Source organism: Lontra canadensis, unplaced genomic scaffold, assembly GCF_010015895.1.
Source record: "Lontra canadensis isolate GAN:19392208 unplaced genomic scaffold, GSC_riverotter_1.0 scaffold21, whole genome shotgun sequence".
NCBI classification, from domain to species: domain Eukaryota; kingdom Metazoa; phylum Chordata; class Mammalia; order Carnivora; family Mustelidae; genus Lontra; species Lontra canadensis.
The window spans coordinates 3,071,669-3,096,507 of NW_022631015.1; the positions used below are offsets into that span (position 1 = coordinate 3,071,669).

Sequence of the window (24,839 nt, forward strand, 5' to 3'; positions counted from 1 at the left end):
AGTTGGACCCATACCACTCAATTTTAAGACATATTCTAACATTACAGTAATAAACACAGTGTGGTATAGTGAAGGAATACATGCAAGATCAGTGAAAGAGTAGAGAGGAATAGACCCACACAAGTACAGGTAACTGAATTTTTTGGCTTTTAAAAATTAGTAGACTACAGGTTAGATGTATAGAAAAGCTGAACAGATGGTACAGTTTCCATATACTCCATGGACAGTTTCCCCTATTATTATCTTACATCAGTATGGTACATTTGTTACAATTTATGGACCAATACTGATACATTATTATTAACTAACATCCATAGTTTATTCAGATTTGGTTTTTACCCAATAGTCTCTTTTCTGTTCCAGGATTCCATCTACAATATCATGTTACATTTAGTTGTCATGTCTTCTTAGGCTCCTCTTATCTGTGGTAGTTTCTCAGATTCTTATTTTTAATGACTTTGGCTGTTTAAAGAATACTTGTCAGGTACACAGTAGGATGTCCCTCTAATGGAATGTGCCTGATTTTTAAAACCATGATTAGGGACAGCTGGATGGCTCAGTCAATTGAGCATCTGACTCTTGGTTTCGGCTCAGGTCATGATCTCAGGGTCATGAGATCAAGCCCCATGTGGGGCTCTAGGCTGGGTGTGGAACCTGCTTAAGATTCTCTCTTTCTCTCCCTCTGCCCCTCCCCTCCAAACAAATAAATAAAATCTTTAAAATCATGATTAGATTGGAGTTATGGGTTTGAGGCGGAAGATCACAGAGGGAAAGTGCCATTTTCATCACATCATATCAAGGACACAGTGTAAATATGACTGTTGATGTTGACCTTGATCAATTGGATTAAGTAGTTGAATTCTACTTTTTCCCTTTTTATGCTGTATTGTTTGGAAAGAAGTCATTTTGTGGAGCTCACACTTAATGAGTGGGAGTTATGCTTCCCATCCTTTAGAGTGGAATGTCTACATATTTATTTGGAATTTTCTGTGTAAGACATTTGTCTCTTCCTATTTATTTATTCAATCATTTATTTGTATTAATATGGACTCATGGATATATCTTATAATTTTGGTTATCATCCAATTATGTTATAATCCAATTTATTAATTTTCTTGCTCAAAGTATTCTAGCTTTGACCATTGGTAACTCTTACTAATCAAGGTCCAGCCAGCATGTGTGTTTGCTGCTACTGCATAGTGTGATTTCTTTTAGACTGTCAATCAGAAGAGGAAAGAAATATATGTGTGTATACCAACCCCTATATACATATATTATAAATATTTCTGTATGTAGCTATCTGTATGTATATCATGTTCTTACTGTCTTCAATTCTATCCCTCCCACATGGAGTATTCTAGTCTCCTCTTCATATCTATGAATTCCTACTCCAGTGATAAGGAACCTGGCTCCCACCATCCACTATCCATTTACAAAATTGTTCAATTCCAGTATGCATGTATAGCAGTATTAGAATTGTTCATTAGTACACCACGAGAATTTACTTCGCCAGCTCCATCTACATTGTTGCAAATGGCAAAATTTCATTCTTTTTTATGCCTGAGTAATATTCCATTATAGATCTAAATATATATATATATATATTTAGATATACAAATATATTTTTTTATATATCACTTCTTTATCCATTCACAAGTTGATGGGCATTTGGGCTCTTCACATAATTTGGCTATTGTTGATAATGCTGTTATAAACATTGGAACACAATGTATCCCTTTAAATCAGTATTTGTATCAGTATTTTGCATCCTTCAAATAGCATGCAATTGCTGGATCATAGGGTAGTACTATTTTTAACTTTGTGAGGAACCTCCATACTGTTTTCTACACTGGCTTCACCAATTGCATTCCTACCAACAGTACAAGAGGGTTCCCCTTTCTCCACATCCTTTCCAACAACTGTTGTTTTCTGTGTTGTTAAATTTAGCCCTTCTGACAGGTGTAAGGTGATATCTCATTGTAGTTCGATTTGTATTTCCTTGATGGTAAGTGATGTTGAGCATCTTTTCATGCATCTTAGCCATCTGTAGTGTCTTCTTTGGAAAAATGTTTATGTCTTCTGCTCATTTTTAAATTGGATTTCTTTGTTTTGGGGTGTTGAGTTTTATAAGTTCTTTATGTGTTTTAGATACTATCTCTTACCAGGTATGTCATTTACAAAAATCTTCTCCCATTCTGTAGCCTTTTAGTTTTGTTGTTTCCTTCACTGTGCAGAAGTTTTTTTTATCTGATGAAGTCCCAATAGTTCATTTTTGCTTTTGTTTCTCTTGCCTCGGGAGGCATATCTAGTAGGAAGTTTTATGGCCAATGTCAAAGAGACTATTGCTTGTATTCTTATTTAGGATTTTGATGGTTTCCGGTCTCACGTTTAGGTCTTTTATCCATTTTGAATTTATTTTGTGTATGGTGTAAAAAAGTGGTCTATTTTCATTCTTTGGCCTGTTACTGTTCAGTTTTCACAACACCATCTGTTGAATAAACTGTCTTTTTTCCATGCTTTGTTGAAGATTAGTTGACTATATAGTTGTTGGTTTGTTTCTGGGTTCTCTATTCTGTTCCATTGATTTATGTGTGTTTTTGTGCCAGCACCACACTGTCTTGATGACTACAGCTCTGTAATACAGCTTGAAGTCCAGAATTGTGATGCCTCCAGGTTTTCTTTCCTTTTTCAAGATTGCTTTGGGTATTTGGGGTCTTTTGTGGTCCCGCAAATTTTAGTATTGTTTGTTTTAGCTCTGTGAAAAATTCTGGTCCTATTTTGATACAGATTGCATTAAATGTGTAGATTGCTTTTGGGTGGTATACATATTTTAGCAATATTTGTTCTTCTAATCCATGAGCATGGGATGTTTTTCCATTTTTGTGTCATCTTCAATTTCTTTCATTAGGGTTTTATAGTTTACAGAATACAGATATTTTACCTCTTTGGTTAGGTTTATTCCTACATATCTTATGGGTTTTGGTGCAATTATAAATGGAATTGATTCCTTGCTTTCTCTTCCTGCTTCTTTATTATTGGTGTGTAGAAATGCCACAGGTTTCTGTACCTTGGTTTTTGTATCCTGTGACTTTATGGAATTTCTGTATCAGTTCTAGCAACTTTTTGGTGGAGTCTCTTGGGTTTTATATATAGAGTATCATGCCATCTGCAAATAGTATAAGTTTGACTTCTTACTACTGAACTTGGGTGCCTTATATTTATTTTTCTTGTCTGATTGCTAAGGGTAGGACTTCCAGTACTATGTTAAATAACCATGGTGAGAGTGGACATCTGAGTTGTGTTCCTTACCATAGAGGAAAAGCTCTCAGTTTATCCACATTGAGGATGATATTAGCTGTGGGGCTTTTTGTATATGGCCTTTATTATGTTGAGATATGTTCTCTCTAGCCTTTTGTTGAGGGTTTTTATCATGAATGGACATGGTATTTTGTCAAATGCTTTTTCTGCATATATTGAGAGGATCATGTGATTCTTATCCTTCTTTTTTTTTATTAATGTGGTGTATCATGTTGACTGATTTGCAAATATTCAACCACCCTTGCAGCCCAGTAATAAATCCCACTTCATCATGATAAATGACTCTTAATATATAGTTGGATTCAATTTGTTAATATTTTGTAAAGAATTTTTGTATCCATGTTCATCAGGGATATTGGCCTGTAATTCTCTTTTTTAGTGGTGTCTTTGGTTTTGGAACTAAGGTAATACTGGCCTCATAGAATGAGTTTGGAAGTTTTCCTTTGAGTTCTATTTTTTGGAATAGTTGGAGTTAACTTTTCTTTAAAGTTAAAAGTTAAAGTTAACTCTTCTTTAACTCTTCTTTAAATGTCTGGTAGAATTCCCCTGGGAAGCCATGTGGCCCTGGAATTTTGTTTGATGTGAGATTTTTTATTACTGATTCAATTTCTTCGCTGGTTATCAGTCTGTTCAAGTTTTTATTTCTTCCTGTTTCAGTTTTGGTAGTTCATGTGTTTCTAGGAATTGATCTATTTTTTCCAGATACTCCAATTTGTTAGCATATAAATTTCATAATATTCTCTTATAATTGTTTGTATTTCTGTGGTATTGGTTATTTCTTCTCTCTCATTTGTGATTTTTTTTTGTTCAGGCCTTTCTATTGATAAATTTGACTAGGCATTTATCAATTTTTAAAAATTTTCAAAGAACCAGCTCTTAATTCCACTGATGCTCTTTTTTTTTTTTTAGTTTCTACATCCTTTCTTTCTTTCTTTCTTTCTTTCTTTCTTTCAAGATTTTATTTATTTATTTGAGAGAGAGTGGGGGGAAGCATAAGCAGGAGAGGCAGAGGAAGAAGAGAGAGAAAATCTCAAGCATACTCCATGCTGAATGTGGAGCCCAATGTAAGACTCAATCCCAGGATCCTGAGATCAAAACTTAAGCTGAAACCAAGAGTCAGACACTTAACCAACTGCACAACTCTGGTGCTCCTATATCATTTATTTCTGTTCTGATCTTTATTATTTCCCTTCTTCTACTGGTTTTAGGCTTTGTTTGTTGTTCTTTTTCTAACTCCTTTAGGTTTAAGGTTAGGTTTTTTATTTGTTAGAGATTTTTCTTGCTTCTTGAGATAGGCCTGTATTGCTATCTACTTCTCTCTTGGGACTGCTTTTGCTGCATTCCAAAGGTTTGGACCATTGTGTTTTCATTTTCATTTGTTCGGTGTATTTTTTTAATTTCTTCATTGATTTCCTGGTTGACCCACTCATTCTTTAGTAGCATGTTGTTTAGCCTCCATGTATTTGTGATCTTTCCAAATTTTTTTCTTGTGGTTGACTTCCAGTTTCATGGCATGGCAGTCTGAATATATGCATGAAATGATTTCAATCTTTTGTCCTTGTTGAGGCCTGATTTGTGACCTAGTATTGATCTATTCTGGAGAATGTCCTATGTGCACTTGAGAAGAGTGTATATTCTGGTGCTTTAGGAAGAAATGTTGAGTCCATCTGATCCAGTGTGTCATTCAAAGCCACTGTTTCCTTGCTGATTTTCTGCTTAGATGATCTGTACATTGATTGATATGAGTGGGGTGTTAAAGTCTCCTACTACTATTATTGTATTATTGGTGAGTTTCTTTGTTTGTTATTAATCATTTTCTATATTTGGGTGCTCCCAAATTGTAGGCATAAATATTTACAATTGTTAAATCTTTTTGTTGGATAAACTCTTTAATTATGATATAGTGTCCTTCTTCATCTCTTATTACAGTTTTGGTTTAAATCTAACTTATCTAATATAAAGATTGCCACCCCTGGCTTTCTTCTGATGTCCATTAGCAGGATAAGTCACTTCTCACCCTCTCCCTTTCAATCTGGAGGTGTCTTTGGAACTAAAATGAGTCTCTTGCAAAGAGAAGCAAGGGTTCTTCAGAGGCTCTCCTTGCCTGCAGTGGACAGTGTTTGGCCAGAGTGTGGAGAGTTTTAAGTAGGTGTGCTCTAGTCTGTATGTTAATTGAGACCTGATGCTATTTCCACTAGAACTGAAGCCTTGCAGATCTCTATAGGAGATAGATGTGGTGTGTGCAAGGGGTTTTGCTTGTCTTCTGGGGAAAAGGTCCACTGTCCTGGGCCTTAAGCACACCTTCCCAGAAAAAGCAGTACCAATAGAGTGCAGAGAGGTGGGACTTGGTGTAAGCAGGTTAGGCAGCTAGTGTTGGTGCTGTGTTGTTTATTGATGTTGGTTTATGTTGAGAGGTTGGGGAGGGAAATGGTGCCAGCCAACTTCCTTCTCCCCAGAGAGGGAACTCTGTGCTTGCTGCTCACAGGGAAGCACCCTCAAAAGAGCCAATAATTTCCCCTTCAGATATCCCAGGAATTTTTCACATCACTGTTTTCATGCTGTCTGTGTTTGGGTTGGTTGGTTGCTTTCCTGGAGCACTGCAGTACACTTCAAGCTCTATCCCATCCAAGTCTGCTGACTTACAAAGCTCCAAAATTTAGGTACCTGGTGTGGCGAGGATCTGCACTGGTATTTAGGGGGAGGGTCTCACTATGGTGAGACTGATGAAGGTTTGACCCAAAAGGGCAGTTGAGCCAGAGTGCAGGCTTGCGGGATTTGGAACAAAGCTAAACAGCCAGTGTCCTGGTTAGCTGCACTCAGTAGGTGTCTCTGCACCTATGCTGAGAGGTGGGGAAGGGAAATGGCACCCACCAGCCCTTTTTGTCCCTGGAGATGCAACTCTCCAAATGCCATCTCTCACAGATGTGCTCCAAGAAGAGCAGTCTCTTCCCACACACATTAGTAAATTGTCAGATGGCACTGTCTGCCATGGGGTTGCTTGAGTGTCTTCTCTCCAGGACAGGGCAACATCTCAGGCATCTATCTTAGTCAAGCCCGCTGACTTATAAAACTCCAGTCTTTCAGTCCAACTGGTTGCAAAAACTCATGAAAATCAGCCCCTCTCATTTTCCTAGCCAATGGCTTTGTGCAAGTGCTCTCATTGTGTGTATTCCTGTGTACTCCATTCTCTCTCACCTTTCTCCATATCCAGGACTTCCTCCCCACTACATCACCCTTGATTTGTTTCTTTCCCAAACCATATCCTGTCTGCACACTTCCTTCATTCCTCAATATGGCCTCTTCTCTCCCGCTAGTTGTGTGGGTTTTTTTTCCGTCAGTCCTTAGGTCGATTTCTTTGGTATTTAAAATTTGAGTTATGTAGCTGTGTTTGAAGGATGAGGCAAGCCTAGTGTCTTCCTACTTCATGGCCATCTTAGCTCCCTCTCATTAATCTTCTTTTTTTTCCTTTTAGTCTCTATTTCATTTATTTTTGCTCTGCTCTTTATTATTTTGTTCCTGGTACTAACCTTGGGTTTTGTTTGTTCTTTTCCCCCCTAGTTTCTTTAGTTATAGTTTAGATTATTTGAAAATTTTCTTATTTCTTGAGGGAAGCCTGTATTGCTATACATTTCCTCCTTAGAAATGTTTTTGCTTTGTCCCAATGAGTTTGGACCATTGTGTTTTCATTTACATTTGTCTCCATTTATGATTATTATTATTATTATTTTTTTTTTTTTGCTGTTGTTTCCACTTTGATTTCTTTATTGACCCTTTGGTAGCATGTTCTTTAGCCTCCACATGTTGTAGAGTTTTAAAAAAGATTTTATTTATTTATTTGAGAAAGGGGGAAAGCAAGAGAGATCACAGAGGGAAAGGGAGAAGCCGACTCTCAGCTGAGCAGAGAGCCCAATGCAAGGCTTGATCCCAGGACCTGGAGATCATAATCTGAGCTGAGAGCAGACACATAACTGACTGAGCCACCCAGACATAACTGCCAGTTTTTTTTTGTTTTGTTTTGGTTTTTGTTTTGTTTTGTTGTTTTTTTTTTTTTTTACCTTGTGATTGATTTCTACTTTCATACCATTGGGGTAAAAGAGGCATGATATGATTTCAATCTTCTCATCAAAACTTTCTTTGTGGCCTCACATGTGATCTACCCTGAAGAATGTTTTGTTTTTTTTTTAAGATTTTATTTATTTATTTGACAGAGAGAGATCACAAGCAGGCAGAGAGGCAGGCAGAGAGAGAGGAGGAAGCAGGCTCTCTGCTAAGCAGAAAGCCCGATGTGGGGCTCGATCCCAGGACCCTGAGATCATTACCTGAGCCGAAGGCAGTGGCTTAACCCACTGAGCCACCCAGGCGCCCCTACCCTGAAGAATGTTTTATGTGCACTTGACAAGAATATGTATTCTGGTTTTGGATGGGATGTTCTGTAAATATCTGTGAAGTCTATCCAGTATAATGTATCATTCAAAGACATTCTTTCCTTATTGATTTTCTGTCTGGATGATTTATCCATTGGCGTGAATGGGGTGTTAAAGTCCCCTACTAATATTGTGTTACTGTCAATTTCTCCCTTTAGGTATGTTAATATTTGTATGTAACTATTTGCTTCTCTTACTGCTATTTAAATTTTCTCTTTCTTTTTAATCTTTGACATTTTAATTATTATGGTGCTGTCTGCCGTGTCATCTCATCTGGAACTCTCTGTGATTCCTGAATCTGGATGCCTTTTTCTTTCTTAGGCTAGGGAAGTTTTAGTTATTATTTCTTCAAATAAGTTTTCTGACCCTTTCTCCTTTCTTTTTCTGGGAACTCTATAATATGAATGTTCACTTGATATTGTTCAAGATATTCCTTAATCTCTCCTTATTTTTTAAAATTCTATTTTCTTCTTGCTTTTCAGTTTGGGTCTTTTTTATTCTTCTGTAATGTGGTAAATTATTCTGATTTTTGAATGTTAAAACAACATTGCATTTATGAAATAAAACCTTTGGTCATAATGTATTATTTTATTAATATGTCTCTAAATTCAATTTTATAATATCCAATTTAGGATTGTTTACACCTATGTTAATGAGATATATTGTAACATGACTTTCTTTTCTAGTGCTGTCCTTGTCAGGTTTGGCTACTATGTTTAAGCTGTCTTTAAAATGTTTGAGAAGTTTCCTTTACTATTTTCTAGAAAAGTTTGTGTAGAATTTGCACTAGTTCATCTTCAACGATTAGAAAAACCTACCAGTGAAGTCATTTGGGTGTGGTATTTTCTTCGATTTTTAAAGATGCTTTCAATTTATTCAAGAGATATAGGACAATTATAATGTTCTATTTCTTCTTAGATCAGTTTTAACAAGTTAAATTTTTCAAGAAATTTATCTATTTCATCAACATTGTCAAATTAATGGTATAAGGTAGTTAATAGTAATCCCTTATTTTCTTTTTAATGTTTTAAAATTCTGTATTGATGTCATCTTTTTCATTTCTAATATCAGTGGGTTCTTTCTCTCAACTGGGTCGATCTTGCTCAGGGGTTAATTTTAATCTTTGTAAAGTATCAACTTTTTCTTGATTCCTTTTTTTGTATGTTTGGTTTTTATTTCAATGATTTATTCTCTTATATGTATTAGAACCTTATTATATTTTCTTTAACTTTAATTTGCTAGAGAGGAGTCAAGACGGCACAGGAGTAGCAGGCTGAGATGACATCAGGTAGCCGGACATCAGCTAGATAGTTTATCAAAGCATTCTGAACACCTACAAATCCAACAGGAGATCAACGAGAAGAAGAGCAATTCTAGTAACAGAAAATCGACCACTTTCTGAAAGGTAGGACCTGTGGAGAACTGAATCCAAAGTGGCCCCAAAGCAACAGGGCCAGCTCCCGGCAAGAGACAGCTCCCGGCAAGGGGTGGAGCGACAGAGCACAAAATCAGAACTTTTGGAAGTCTGCTCCACTGAGGGACATTGCTCCCGAGGCTAAGAGGGGGTGGAGACATCATGGGGACAGTGTGGTCTCAGGTCCCACGGGGTCACAGAAGGATTGGGGGTGTCTGAGTGGAGTAGAGCTTGCCAGTGGGGAAGCCAGCTACAGAGATAGAGGCGAGGAGTGAGCTCTCAGCTCGGGGTTACCTTAAACTGTGATCCACAGCACAGTCAAGCCACTGCTCTCTGAACGGGGACCCCATAAGTGGCAGATCCAGGGAGACACCCTGGAAGAGCGGCAGGGATCTGCTGGGTTTGGAGACTCCAAATGAGGCTGTGTTCCAGAGACAGAAATGCTCGGTTACAGGCCAGGTGAGCTCAGAGCATGGCCGGAGACCAGGGAGATGGGAGTGATTGAGTGCTTTTCTCTGAGGGCGCACTAAGGAGTGGGGCCCCAAGCTCTCACCTCCTCCAGGCCGGAGACTGGGAAGCTGCCATTTTCATTCCCATCCTCCAGAGCTCTATGGAAAGCGTTCAGGGAACAATAACTCCCAAGACCTTACCCGAGCAGATTACTTAGCCTGGCCCCTGGCAAGGGCAGCACAATTCTGCCTCGGGCAAAGACACTTGAGAATCACTACAACAGGCCCCTCCCCCTGAAGATCAGCAAGAAATCCAGCCAAGACCAAGTTCACTTATCAAGGAGAACAGCGGAATTCCAGAGGAGGAGAAAGCAAAGCATGGAAGTCATGGCTTTCTCCCCATGATTCTTTAGTCTTACAAAGTTAATTAATTTTTTAATTTTTTTTTCTTATTCTGATTTTTAAAAATTTTATTTTTTCCTCTTTTAACATTTTTAAACTAGTTTATCTTAACAATACCTTTCATTAAAAAAAATCTTTTTGAACGTTCATTATTATAGTCATATTTTATCCTTCATTGTATCTAACTTTATTTTTTTGTATACACATAGGGTTTTTTCTTCTAAAAAATTTTGAGATACAATTTCTTCTAATAGATCAAAATATACCCTAAATCTAGCACAGGGCTTTGTTCTAGTCTCCAGCCTGAACAAACTGTCTCCACTTTCCTTTTCTTCTTGTTCCCAACCAACTTATCTTATCAACTCCATTTTAGAATTAAAAAAAAAAATTTCATCCTTATAGTCATATTTCATCCCTTCATCATGTTTACCCTTATTTCTCTCTGTGTGTGTGTGTGTATACATATATGTATGTGTGTGTGTGTGTGTATATATATATATATATATATATATATAATTTTTTTTTCTTTAAAATTTTGGGAGGTAGTTTCTTCTAAGAGACCAAAATACTCCCAAAATTAAGTGGGTGGCTCTATTCTACTCAGCAGTCTAATATATATATTTTCTTTTTCTTTTTATTAAAAAAAAATTTTTTTTAATTCCTTTTTATCCCCTTTCTTCCCCCCACGATTTGGGGTCTCTTCTGATTTAGTTGATGCACATTTTCCTGGGGTCTTTCCACCCTTTTAGTATTTTATTCTCTTCTTCATATATTCTTATCTGGATAAAATGACAAGGCAGAAAAACTCACCACAAAAAAAAAACAAAAAAAAAAAAAACAAAAAAAAAAAACAAAAAGAACAAGAGGCAGTGCCAAAGGCTAGGGACATAATCAATACAGACATTGGTAATATGTCCGATCTAGAGTTCAGAATGATGATTCTCAAGGTAGCTAGCTGGGCTCAAAAAGGGCATGGAATATTAGAGAAACGCTGTGTGGAGAAATAAAAGCCCTTTCTGGAGAAATAAAAGAACTAAAATCTAACTAAGGTGAAATCAAAAAAGCTATTAATGAGGTGCAATAAAAAATGAAGGCTCTTACTGCTAAGATAAATGAGGCAGAAGAGAAAATTAGTGATATATAAGACCAAATGACAGAGAATAAAGAAGCTGAGCAAAAGAGAGACAAACAACTACTGGACGACGAAGGGAGAATTTGAGAGATAAGTGATACCATAAGATGAAACAACATTAGAATAATTGGTATTCCAGAAGAAGAAGAAAGAGAGAGGGGGCAGAAGGTATATTGGAGCGAATTATTGTACAGAATTTCTGTAATATGGCAAAAAGAACAAGCATCAAAATCCAGGAGGTGCAGAGAACCCCCCTCAAAATAAATAAGAACAGGTCCACACCCCGTCATCTAATAGTAAAACTTACGAGTCTTAGTGACAAAGAGAAAATCCTGAAAGCAGCCCAGGACAAGAAGTCTGTAACATACAATGGCAAAAATATTAAATTGGCAGCAGACTTATCCACAGAGACCTGGCAGGCCAGAAAGAACTGGCATGATATATTCAGAGCACTAAACGAGAAAAACATGCAGCCAAGAATACTATATCCAGCTAGGCTATCACTGAAAATAGAAGGAGAGATAAAAAGCTTCCAGGACAAACAAAAACTGAAAGAATTTTCAAACACCAAACCAGCTCTACAGGAAATATTGAAAGGGGTCCTCTAAGCAAAGAGACATCCTAAAAGTAGTAGACCAGAAAGGAACAGAGACAATATACAGTAACAGTCATCTTACAGGCAATACAATGGCACTAAATTCTTATCTCTCAACTGTTACCCTGAATGTAAAAGGGCTAAATGCCCCAATCAAAAGACACAGTGTATCAGAATGGATAGAAAACCAAAACCCATCAATATGCTGTGTACCAGAAACTCATTTTAGACCCAAAGACACCTCCAGATTTAAAGTGAGGGGGTGGAAAACAATTTACCATGCTAATGGACATCAAAAGAAAGCTGGGGTTGCAATCCTTATATCAGATAAATTAGGTTTTAAGCCAAAGACTATAATAAGAGATGAGGAAGAACACTATATCATACTCAAAGGGTCTGTCCAACAAGAAGATCTAACAATTTTAAATATCTATGCCCCTAACGTGGGAGCAGCCAACTATACAAACCAATTAATAACAAAATCAAAGAAACGCATCAGCAATAATACGATAATAGCAGGGGACTTTAACACCCCCCTCACTGAAATGGACAGATCATCCAAGCAAAAGATCAACAAGGAAATAAAGGCCTTAAATAACACCCTGGACCAGATGGACATCACAGATATATTCAGAACATTCCATCCCAAAGCAACAGAATACACATTCTTCTCTAGTACACATGGAACATTCTCCAGAATAAATCACCCTGGGTCATAAATCAGATCTCAACCAGTACCAAAAAATTGGGATCATTTCCTGCATAGACCACAATGCTCTGAAGCTAGAACTCAATCACAAGAGGAAATTTGGAAAGAACCCAAATACATGGAGGCTAAAGAGCATCCTTCTAAAGAATGAATGGGTCAACCAGGAAATTAAAGAAGAATTGAAAAAATTCATGGAAACAAATAATAATGAAAACACAATGGTTCAAAATCTGTGGGACACAGCAAATGTTGTCCTGAGGGAAAATACATAGCGATACAAATCTTTCTCATGAAACAAGAAAGGTCTCAAATACACAACCTACCCTGACACCTAAAGGAGCCGGAGAAAGAACAACAAAGAAAGCCTAAACCCAGCAGGAGAAGAGAAATAATGAAGATCAGAGCAGAAATCAATGAAATAGAAACCAAACCAAACCAAACCAAACCAAAACAAACAAACAAACAAACAAAAAAAAACAAAAAACCCAACAACAACAACAACAACAACAAACAATAGAACAAATCAATGAAACTAGGAGCTTGTTCTTTGAAAGAATTAAGATTGATAACCCCCTGGCCAGACTTAACAAAAAGAAAAGAGAAAGGACCCAAATAAATAAAATCATGAATGAAAGAGGAGAGATCACAACCTACACCAAAGAAATACAAACCATTAAAAGAACATATTATGAGCAACTATATGCCAGCAAATTTGACAATCTGGAAGAAATGGATGCATTCCTAGAGACACATAAACTACCACAAATGAACCAGGAAGAAATAGAAAACCTGAACAGAACCATAACCAGTAAGGAGACTGAAGCAGTCATCAAAAATCTCCCAACAAACAAGAGCCCAGGGCCAGACAGCTTCCCAGGGGAATTCTACCAAACATTTAAAGAAGAATTAATTCCTATTCTCCTGAAACTGTTCCAAAAAATAGAAATGGAAGGAAAACTTCCAAACTCATTTTATGAGGCCAGCATTACCTTGATCCCAAAACCAGACAAAGATCCCATCAAAAAAAGAGAATTACAGGGGCGCCTGGGTGACTCAGTGGGTTAAAGCCTCTGCCTTCGGCTCAGGTCATGATCCCAGGGTCCTGGGATCGAGCCCCGCATCAGGCTCTCTGCTCCACAGGGAGCCTGCTTCCTCCCCTCTCTCTCTCTGCCTGCCTCTCTGCCTACTTGTGATATCTCTCTCTCTGTCAAATAAAAATAATAATAAAAAAAGAATTACAGACCAATATCCTTGATGAACACAGATGCAAAAATTCTCACCAAAATACTAGCAAATAGGACCCAACGGTACATTAAAGTATTGTTCACCACAACCAAGTGGGATTTATTTCAGGGCTGCAAGTTTGGTTCAACATCCGCAAATCAATCAATGTGATACAACACATTAATAAAAGAAAGAACAAGAACCACATGTTACTCTCAATAGATGCTGAAAAAGCATTTGACAAAGTACAGCATCCCATCCTGATCAAAACTCTTCAAAGTGTAGGGATAGAGGGTACATACCTCAATATCATCAAAGCCATCTATGAAAAACCCACAGCAAATATCATTCTCAATGGAGAAAAACTGAGACCTTTTCCGCTAACGTCAGGAACATGGCAGGGATGTCCATTATCACCACTGCTATTCAAGATAGTACTAGAAGTCTTAGCCTCAGCAATCAGACAACAAAAAAGAAATTAAAGGCATCCAAATCAGCAAAGAAGAAGTCAAACTATCACTCTTTGCAGATGATATGATTCTTTATGTGGAAAACCCAAAAGACTCCACTCAAAAACTGCTAGAATTTGTGCAGGAATTCAGTAAAGTGTCAGGATATAAAATCAATGCACAGAAGTCAATTTCATTTCCATACACCAACAACAAGACAGAAGAAAGAGAGATTAAGGAGTCAATTCCATTTACAATTGCACTCAACACCATAAGATACCTAGGAATAAACCTATCCAAAGAGGCAAAGAATCTGTACTCAGAAAACTATAAAGTACTTGTGAAAGACATTGAGGAAGACACAAATAAATGGAAAAATGTTCCATGATCATGGATTGGAAGAACAAATACTGTGAAAATATCTATGCTACCTAAAGCAATCTACACGTTTAATGCAATCCCTATCAAAATCCCATCAATTATTTCAAAGAAATGGAACAAATAATTCTAAAACCTACATGGAGCCAGAAAAGACCTCAAATATCCAAAGGAAGGTTGAAAAAGAAAGCCAATGTTGGCGGCATCACAATTCCAGACTTCAAGCTCTATTACAAAGCTGTCATCATCAAGACAGTATGGTACTGCCACAAAAACAGACACATAGATCAATGCAACAGCATAGAGAGCCCAGAAATAGACCCTCAACTCTATGGTCAACTAATCTTCGACAAAGCAGGAAAGAATGTCCAGTGGAAAAAAAGACAGTCTCTTCAACAAATGGTGTTGGGAAAGTTGGACAGCCACATGCAGAAAAATGAAACCAGACTATTTCCTTAGCACACACAAAAATAGACTCAAAATGGATGAAGGACCTCAATGAGAGAAAGAATCCATCAAAATCCTTGAGTAGAATACAGGCAGCAACCTCTTCGACCTCAGCTGCAGCAACTTCTTTGTTGGAACATCACCAAAGGCAAGGGAAGCAAGGGCAAAAATGAACTACTGGGACTTCATCAAGATCAATAGCTTCTGCACAGCAAAGGAAACAGTTAACAAAACCAAAAGACAACTGACAGGATGGGAGAAGATATTTGCAAACAACATATCAGATAAAGGGCTAGTATCCAAAATCTATAAAGAACTTATCAAACTCAACACCATAAGAACCAATAATCCAATCAAGAAATGGGCAGAGGACATGAACAGACATTTCTGCAAAGAAGACATCCAGATGGCCAAGAGACATGTGAAAAAGTGCTCCACATCACTTGGCATCAGGGAAATACAAATCAAAACCACAGTGAGATACCACCTCACACCACTCAGAATGGCTAAAATTAACAAGTCAGGAAATGACATATGCTGATGAGGATGTGGAGAAAGGGGAACCCTCCTACACTATTGATGGGAATGCAAACTGGTGCAACCATTCTGGCAAATAGCACGGAGGTTCCTCAAAAAGTTGAAAATAGAGCTACCCTGCAACCCAGCAATCACAGTACTGGGTATTTACTGTAAAGATACAAATGTAGTGATCTGAAGGGGCATGTGCACCCAAATGTTTATAGCAGCAATGTCCGCAATAGCCAAAGTATGGAAAGAACCTAAATGTCCATCAACAGATGAACGGATAAAGATGTGATACACACACACACACACACACACACACACACACACACACACAATGGAATACTATGCAGCCATCAAAAGAAATTAAATCCTGCCATTTGCAACAACATGGATGGAACTACAGGGTATTATGCTTAGCAAAATAAATCAATCAGAGAAAAAATTATCACATGATCCCCCTGATATGAGGAAGTTGAGAGGCAATGTGGAGGTTTTGGTGGGTAGGAAGGGAATAAATGAAACAAGATGGGATCGGGAGGGAGAAAAACCATAAGAAACTCTTAATCTCACAAAACAAACTGAGGGTTGCTGGGATAGGGGTGTAGGGAGAGGGTGGTTAGGTTATGGACACTGGGGAAGGTATATGCTATGGTGAGTGCTGTGAAGTGTGTAAAACTGGTGTTTCACAGACCTGTAAAACACCAGTTTACAGGCTAGTAATACTTTATATGTTAATTAAAAAATTTAAAAATTTAAAAAAATTTTTTAAAAAGTTTAATTTGCTATTCTATTCTTCAGATTTTTGAGATGAAAACTCAAATAATTGATTTTCAACCTCCCTTATTTTATAATGCATGCATTTAGAAGCCAAAATACCCCTTTAAGCACTGATTTGTCTTCATCACATACACACATGAATGTTGTACATATTATTATTTAGTTCAAAACATTCTCTAATTTTTAAAAAAAGATTTTATTTACTTTTTTGTTAGAGAGAGAGCAAGAGCAAGCACAGAGGCAGGGGGAGTGGCAGACAGAGGGAGAAGCTGAGCAAGAAGCCCAATGCCAGACTCAATCCCAGGACCCTGGGATAATGACCTGAGTTGAAGGCAGACACTTACATGACTGAGCCACCCAGGCATCCCTCTAATTATTTTAATATTTTCTTGGTCCATTAGGTATTTAGAAATGTGGTGCCTGTGAGTATTTGGGGACTTTCTAGTTCTCTTTCTGTTATTGCTATCTAGTTTAATTTTATTGTAGCCAGCGAACATACTGTATATGATTTCAGTCCTTAGAAACTTGTTGAGACTTGCTTTATTGTGCAGAATATTGTCTGTTTTGGTAAATGTTTCACAGGTACTTAAAAGAATGAATATTTTGCAGTTGTTGAATTTAGTTTTCTATATATGTCAACTGGGTCAGTTTGTTTTATTTATTCAAATATTTCTGTATCTTTACTGATTTTTTGGGTCTGCTTTTTCTAGTCATTACTGACAGAAGTTTGTTAAAATATTTAGCTATTCTTGTAGGTCTATTTCTTATTTTTGTTATGTTAGTATCTTTTTGTTATTAGACACATACAAATTTAGAATTGTGATATATTCCCATCAAATTGACTGTTTTATTGTTATGCAACATCTCTTCCTTTAAATTCTATTCTGTCTGGTATTGGAATAGTTATGCCACCTTTTTTTAGTTGGTGCTTACACTATATAACTTTTCTATTATTCTACGTTCAGACTTTCTGTCCATATATTTAAAATGTGGCTCTTTTAAACAATGTATAGTTTTGTATTTTTCTTCACATTACACTGTCCTTTAATTGGAGTGTGCACTATTATTGACATAATTGAATTTAAGTCTACCGCATTGTTATTTGCCATCTGTTTGTTCCATCTGTCTTTATCCCTTTATTTCTCATCCTTTGTCTCATTTTGAATTACTCAAAAGTTTTATATCATTGTATTTCCACCATATCAGCTTTTTATTTATGCATTCTTATATTAATCTTTTAGGAATTAACTATTTATTTTGGGCTATGTCTTTCAGAAATTAGTATTTTTACCACTTCACAAACAATGCTAGAAACTAAAAAGTTTTTTTTTAAAAGATTTTATTTATTTATTTATTTGAGAGAGAGAGAATGAGAGAGAGAACATGAGAAGGGGGAGGGTCAGAGGGAGAAGCAGACTCCCTGTCGAGTAGGGAGCCTGATGTGGGACTCGATCCCAGGACTCCAGGATCATGACCTGAGCCGAAGGCAGTTGCCTAACCAACTGAGCCACCCAGGGGCCCAAAACTGAAAAGAGTTTAATTCTATTTTCTCAACTCTAACCCTCCTGTACTAGTTATCATATATTTCATTTCTACATAGGTTTTAAAGCCAACAAATCTTCATCACATAATTGTTTTAAAGATTCAATATTTATTTATATTTATCCACGTATATTTACCCTTTCCAGTATGCTTTTTTACTTCCTGTCATTCTGTGCTCTCTTTGAGATGATTTTCCTCTAGCCTATAGAAATTCCTTTAGTATTTATTGTAATGCAGCTCTCTGGCAGTAAACCTCTAAGATCTAGTTGTCTGAAATGTGTTTTCTTTCATTTTTGAATGATATTTTAGCTACTACAGGAATTTTAGGTAGGAATGTAAATATTTTTTTCCTATCAGCACATTAAAGAGGACAATTCATTGGCTTCAGTTTCCGCTGAAAAATCAGCAATCTGTATTGCTGTTACTGTCTTATATGTAGTATAGTACGTCTTTTCCTCCAGCTATTTTTAGGATTTTCTTTTTTTTTTTTTTTTTTAAATTTCCAACTGGCTTTTCTGTCTAGGTGTGGTTTTCTTTGTATTTATCCTGTATGGGTTTACGACGTTCTTTGAAGTGTTGTTTAACGCTTGACAATTAAATTTGAAAGATTTTTGGTCAGTAATTTTTCATATATTTCTCCTATCCCATTCTCTTTCTCTCCAGTATTTCAATAGCATAAATATTTGACATTTTCATCGTGTTCCATATATCTCTTGTGCTTTTTCCCCCTATTTCCGTTTATCTTCCTGTATGTTCTTCACTCTGGATATTTTTTAATTGCCTTATCTTCCACTTCCCTAATCCTTTTATCTGAAATCAATCCCATCCATTTGATTTTTTTTTTTTTAGATTATTTTATATTGAGAGAGAGAGAGGGGCGCCTGGATGGTTCAGTGGGTTAAGCCTCTGCCTTCGGCTCGGGTCATGATCTCAGGGTCCTGGGATCGAGCCCCACTTCAGGCTCTCTGCTCAGCAGGGAGCCTGCTTCCCCCCTGCCTCTCTGCCTACTTGTGATCTCTCTCTGTCAAATAAATAAATTTAAAAAAATCTTTAAAAAATATATATATTTTTTTTAGACAGAGCACATAATCAGGGAGAGTGGTAGGCAGAGGGAAAGGGAGAAGCAGGTACCCCCTAGCAGGGAGCTGCATGTGAGATCAATCCCAGAACCCTGGGATAATGACCTGAGCCAAAGGCAGACACATAACCAACTAAGCCACCCAGGTGCCCCTCATCGTTAACTATTTTAAGTTCCTTTCTGATTATTCAGTATCTGAATCACAAGTGGTTATTTCTTTCTCTTGTATGTTTTCCTCCTGTTTTTTTTAAAGTTCTATTACTTTTAAGCATGTTTCATAACTTTTTATTGGATACCAGATATTATGAAAAAGTGTAGAAGTACGGAATAGTGTTGTCGACCTTCAAAAGTGTTGTTTCCTCTGGCAAGCATGTAGTTTACCAGCAAATTACCATAATCCTGTTTAGGTGGGTTAAAGCTGTGCTTTGTTAGAGCTGGATTATTTCAATTCTGACTTTATTCTTGGGTCATGTTCTTATTTCAAGGGAATTGCTGTAGACTGAATTGTATGTCCCCTGCCCCAAATTCATATATTGAAGGCTTAAGCCCCAACGTGACAGTATTTAGAGATGGGGACTTTGGTAGGTAATTAGGTTTAGATGAGTTCATGAGGAAGGAAACTTCATGTTGGGATGTGCGCCTTTGTAAGAAGAGACACCACAGAACTTGCTCTCTCTCCACAAGTGCACAAAGGAGAGGTCATACAAACACACAGCAGGATGGTGGCCACTACCAAGGCAGGAAGAGAGATCTTTACCAGAAACCAACCATGCTGGCATCCTGATCTTCCAACCTCCGAAACAGTGAGAAAATAAATGTGTATTGTTTTAACTACCCAGTCTATAGTATTCTGTTTTAGCATTCAGAGCAGGCTAAGGCTAGCATGGTTCTGACTCCTAGGGCCTGTCCCTTCTATGAGATATTAATAGAAAGCCTGGGGTGTTTTCCGAGGCCCATTCAGCTTGGCAGGACTTGAACTCTAACCTTTATGTCCCTAGCCTATGAAGCTGCTGAAAATCCTGTTCAGCTTTTAGCCTCTGGTCTGGTCTTGCCTGCTGGGTTTCTTGGAGTCTGTCCCTATATACGTATGGTTTAGTCATCAGCCAATCACTGGAGTGTAATATCAATGGATAATTTTGGAGTCACTTCTTTATAACTCCCTCCTTTCTGAGATTTTGCTCTTCAAGTTCCAAATTCACGTCCTCAGTGAGACTGCTACTTTCTGCTTAGGTTCTATTATCCCATACATAGAATTAGATATAACCCCAGAGAAAAAGCAAGGAAATTAGCTCTCTAATGCCTTAAGTCATTTCATATATTTTGTCCATTTCCATTATTGTTTTCAATGGCAAAGGAATCATTCTGAATGTTCTGTGAAGACCAGAATAGGAAGTTCTTTGGAGACCAGAATACTCATATTTTAAGATTCAACCTAAATGTGACTTCCTTTGTAAAGTTTTTCCTGATTCTTTTGCTCTAAAATAAAATTATCATCAAGTGGAACTTTTCCGGTTGCCATAGAACCTGTCACATACCTCTGTCATTACCCTTACCAGATAACATTTCCATTTTTACGGAACAATTGCCTAAGGGATTCACCTATCAATTTCATTTCATTTTCTGAAAAATTCCTTCAAAGACCTAATTATATTCACTGTGTCTCATTTTTCTCCCCATCTCCTCCAACTTTTCCTTGAATGTACTCCAAACTTGCTTTTGCTCCCACCATACCACTGAAGTTTACATTACTGTAGTCATTGACCATTTCCATGTTATTAAATCCAATGGTGAATTCTCAGGCCACATCTTAACTTCACTTCTTCGCAGCAACTAGCACAACTGATCACTCTCTTAAGGATGCTCCCCTGACCTAGGTTTCCGCCACTTTCCTAGTGGCTCCTCTTCATCTCGACCTCTAAACATTGTAGAAGCTCAGGGCTCATTCCTCAGACCTCTCTTCTTTTCTATCAACACTCCCTTTCTGGAAGATCTTGTCTCTTAGTTTTAGATACCATCCATGTGTTGGTAACATTCTAATTTCTATTTCCTACCTGGACTTCTTCCCTGAACTCCATACTCACATATCTATATGCCTACTTGACATCTCCACCTGGGCATTTAATAGACATCTCAAACTTTAACAAGCTCAGAGTTTCTGATATGTCCACCAACATGCTATTGTCACTACTCTTTCTCTTCTCCATCAGCAACCCTCTTTCCAATTACACTCAGGACAGAAAACTTCTGGTTTCCTCTTCATTTCTCACACCCTGTTCCTGATCTCCAAGCTAATCATGACTTCCACCTTCATATTTTATCTAGAATCTGACAATTCCTCACTATCTCCATTGCTATCACTCTCATTCAAGCCATCCTTATCCTGTCAACATTACTGTAATGACCTTCAAACTTGTCTTTCTACTTTATGCTTGTTCATTTTATTTTTTAAAAGATTTTATTTACTTATTTGAAAAAGAGAACAAGTAAGCAAGGAGGGGGAGGGGCAGCGGGAGGAGAGAATCTCAAGAAAACTCCGCATTGAGCATGGAGCCTGATGCAGGCCTTGATCTCACAACTCTGAGACTATGACCTGAGCTGAAATCAAGACTCAGACTCTTGGGGCACCTAAATGGCTCATTTGGTTAAGCTTCTGACTCTTGGGGGAACTTGGGAGATTAAGCCTCCCCACCCCACATGCTCTTGCTCTAAAATAAACAAATCTAAAAAAAAAAAAAAAGACTCAGATGTTTTAACCAACTGAACCACCCAGGCACCCCCGGTTCTTGTTCCTTTTACTGTATTTTCAACTTAGCATCCAAAATGATCCCATTATAATGTGGACCATGATTTTTTCCACACAAAACCTTTCAATGACTCCATAATTCAAAGTAAAAGGCAAACTTCTTTAAATCATTTACAGAGCCTCACATAGTCTCCCCTGCTCCCTACCTACCTTTTCTGACCTCATCCTCTATTACTACTTTTTATCTTCCCTTTTAGGCACCTCCTTGCCATGCTCCTATCCTGAGCCTCTGTCCTTGCTTTTCCCCAAAATATCCTCATGGCTTCCTCCCTCACTTCCTTTAGTTATTTCTCAAATATAACCTTTGCACTTGGCCACCCATCTAATACCATGAATCCACTCTCCATACATACATGCACATCTTCGATCCAACTTTGGTGCTCTTTTTTCTCTCTTAGCACTAACCACTAACATACCACAATTTCCTCACTCATTCATCTCCCCCATTAGCATGTAATCTCCACAAGGGTAGATATTTTTGATTTATTCACAACTGAGTCTTTAGTGTTTACAAAAGGTGCTCTGAAAATTTATTGAGTGGATGAATGCCTTTTTGGATCACTTCTATCTACCATCAGATATTCTTATATCTAGTACCTGCTTAGCATACATTAGTCAGAAATGTTTGTTGAATGAATAGGTACCACCTTCATCTTTTTTATAGGTATTTTAAAAATAAAGAAGTTTTTTAATAGTTTTAGTTTCAAAGAAAAATTGAGTGGAAAGAGCAGAATGCTCCTGCATATTTTATTTCTTCCCCTACCTGCAAAGACAGACTACCCTGCCATCAACATTCTGCACCAGTGTGGCATGTATGTTAATAATCAATCAACCAACACTGACACATTATCATGCAAAGTCCATAGTTCACATCTGGTTTCACTTTTTCTTGTACTTTTGTGGGTTTTGACAATATATAATGTATTCACTATTATGGCATTATACAGAATAGTTTTGCTGCCCTAAAAATCCTGTGCTCCACCTCCCTGCAAACCTGACAACCCCTGATTTTTTCTGCCTCTGTATTTTTGTCTTCTCCAGAATGTCACATAGTTGGAATCATTTATTATGTACCTTTTTCAGATTAGTTTTCACTTAGAAATAAACATTTAAGCTTCCTCCATGCATTTTCACGGCCTGATGGCTCTTTTTGTGTGTGTGTGTGAATAATATTCCATTGCATGGATGGACAAGTGTTTTTGCATATTCACCTACTGAAGAACATCTTGGTTGCTTTCAAGTTTTGGCAATTAGAAATAAATGTGCTATAAACATTCATGTCAGATTTTTGTGTAAACATAAGCTTTCAACTTATTTGGGTAAATACCAAGCCATGTGGTTTCTGGACCATATGAATGGTAAGATTACTTTCAGCTTTTAATGCCCAACTCTCTTCCAAAGTGGATGTACCAATCTGCACACACACCAACAATGAATGAGAATTCCTGTTGTGCCATATCCTCACCAACAAGTATCATCAGTGTTTCAGATTTTGGCCGTTCTAATAGGTATGTAGTGGTATCACACTGTAGTTTCAAATCTGCAATTCCCTAACGACCTGTAATGCTGAGCACTTTTTCCCATGTTTGTCATCTGTATGGTGAGGTGTCTATTCAGATCTCTTGCCCTTTTTCTAATTGGGTTGCTCCTTTCTTTATTGTTGAATTTTTAGTATATTTTGGATAACAGTCCTTTATCAGATGTCTTTTGCAAATATTTTCTCCAGCTTGTGGCTTCTTATTCTCTTGAAGTATACATTTGACCCTTGAATACAGGGTTGGGGCACCAACCGAACCCACACAGTTGGAAAATAAGCATAAAACTGACTCCCCGAAAAGCTTTATTAATAGCCTACTGTTGACTGGAAGCCTTACACTAACAGTCAATTTAACACATAATTTATATATTATATATATCATATACTGTATTCTAACAATAAAGTAAACTACAGAAATGTAAATGTTTAGAGTATCACGAGGAAAATACATCTAGAGTACTCTACTGTATTTCCCAAAAATATCCACCTACAAGTGCTCCCGTGCAGTTCAAACCCCTGATGTTCAGTGGTCAAGTGCCTATCTTTCTCCAATATGTAATCATGTGTGTACGGTCTGCTTTCTAATATAACCCTATGGCACTTCCCATTTTGCTTGAGACTTCCTAATCTCCATTCTAAAGGGCTGCAAGATAAATATCACATTTCTTCCTCCACAGCGCGATTATGCCCACTTCACGGATGAGGGGAGATAAGAAAATGGTAATTTGCCTAAAGCTGTAGGGCTGATAACGCGCAGAGCTCAGAGTGGGAGTTGCGGGGAGTGGTGGCATCTTCCCAGTGCGTACCCCTAGACCAAGCTGCTTCTCCCCAGCGGCGGCGGTTTCTATGATTAGGTAACATGTCCTCTTTTGGCCTCCCGGCTGACTCTAAAACAAAGTAAATCCATGATACTCTGGGTGACATCTCCGGGAATTTTAAAATCTGGGTGCAAGGCACGGTTGGCCGCGGGGCAGGCGCGCCCTCGGCTTTCCCGATTGCGGAGCCCGCGGAGGCGGAGCGAGCAGTCCACGCCCTCTCGCCGGCCCCAGCGCCCTCACTCGACACCCAGAGGGCGCGGACACCGGACCAGAGCTCCCGGAGAGCGGCGGTTTTGGCGGGCCCCAGTCTCGAGGTGCGCCAGCCCGCCGTCCCGTGCAAGCAGGGAGCCCGAGCCGCGCGGCCGGACGCGCACTGACCGGCGGGACCCACGGAGCCGGGCGCGGTGAGCGCGCAGAGGGGCGCGGCCGCTCTGCAGCTCGGCCTTCCCGAGCTCCACGAGCTCCATCCCCGGCGACCCCCGTGTCAGGCTCGGGCGTCTGCCCCCTGCCTGTCCCGGCGAGGCTGTCGCGGCGTCGGAGTAATTCCGGAGCCTCCCACCGCTGCTTCTTTCCTTCCTTACCCAGGCCTCGGGAAGCTTGCCGCGGAAACGAAAGTAAATAACTCGGGGCGCGTCTGCGCGGAGGCAGCGGCGGCCACAGCTAGGTTCGCCCGGAACCAGCTTCCAGGCGGGGGTGGGGTTTCCTGACTAGACTGGCGGGCGGTGGGCGGGGACGGCGTTCACCGGAAGTCCACCCTTGACTGGGCCTTTCGGTTGGTGGGCGGGGCTTGCGGCGGAGGGGGAAGTTGAGTTGTGGGA

General features: G+C 38.5%; 1 protein-coding gene and 1 long non-coding RNA gene across 4 annotated transcripts in view; one reads left to right on the plus strand and one right to left on the minus strand.

Moving 5' to 3' along the window:
- Positions 1-24,815, minus strand: part of LOC116869887 — a 42,004-nt gene extending 17,189 nt beyond the window's left edge. Inside the window, exons 1-3 of the long non-coding RNA XR_004383129.1 lie at positions 24,603-24,815; positions 24,010-24,090; positions 12,267-12,270 (exon numbers count right to left, since the gene is read on the minus strand). This is a non-coding gene — a long non-coding RNA (uncharacterized LOC116869887). The remainder of the gene's footprint in view (positions 1-12,266; positions 12,271-24,009; positions 24,091-24,602) is intronic.
- Positions 24,316-24,839, plus strand: part of RIPK1 (receptor interacting serine/threonine kinase 1) — a 37,770-nt gene continuing 37,246 nt past the window's right edge. The window contains exon 1 of one of the 3 annotated variants that reach the window (XM_032861472.1): positions 24,316-24,335. The gene's annotated coding sequence lies outside the window, so the exon portion shown is untranslated. Of the gene's footprint in view, positions 24,336-24,403; positions 24,686-24,839 lie in introns of those variants that run through there. The other 2 variants (XM_032861471.1, XM_032861470.1) reach the window with 2 other exon arrangements.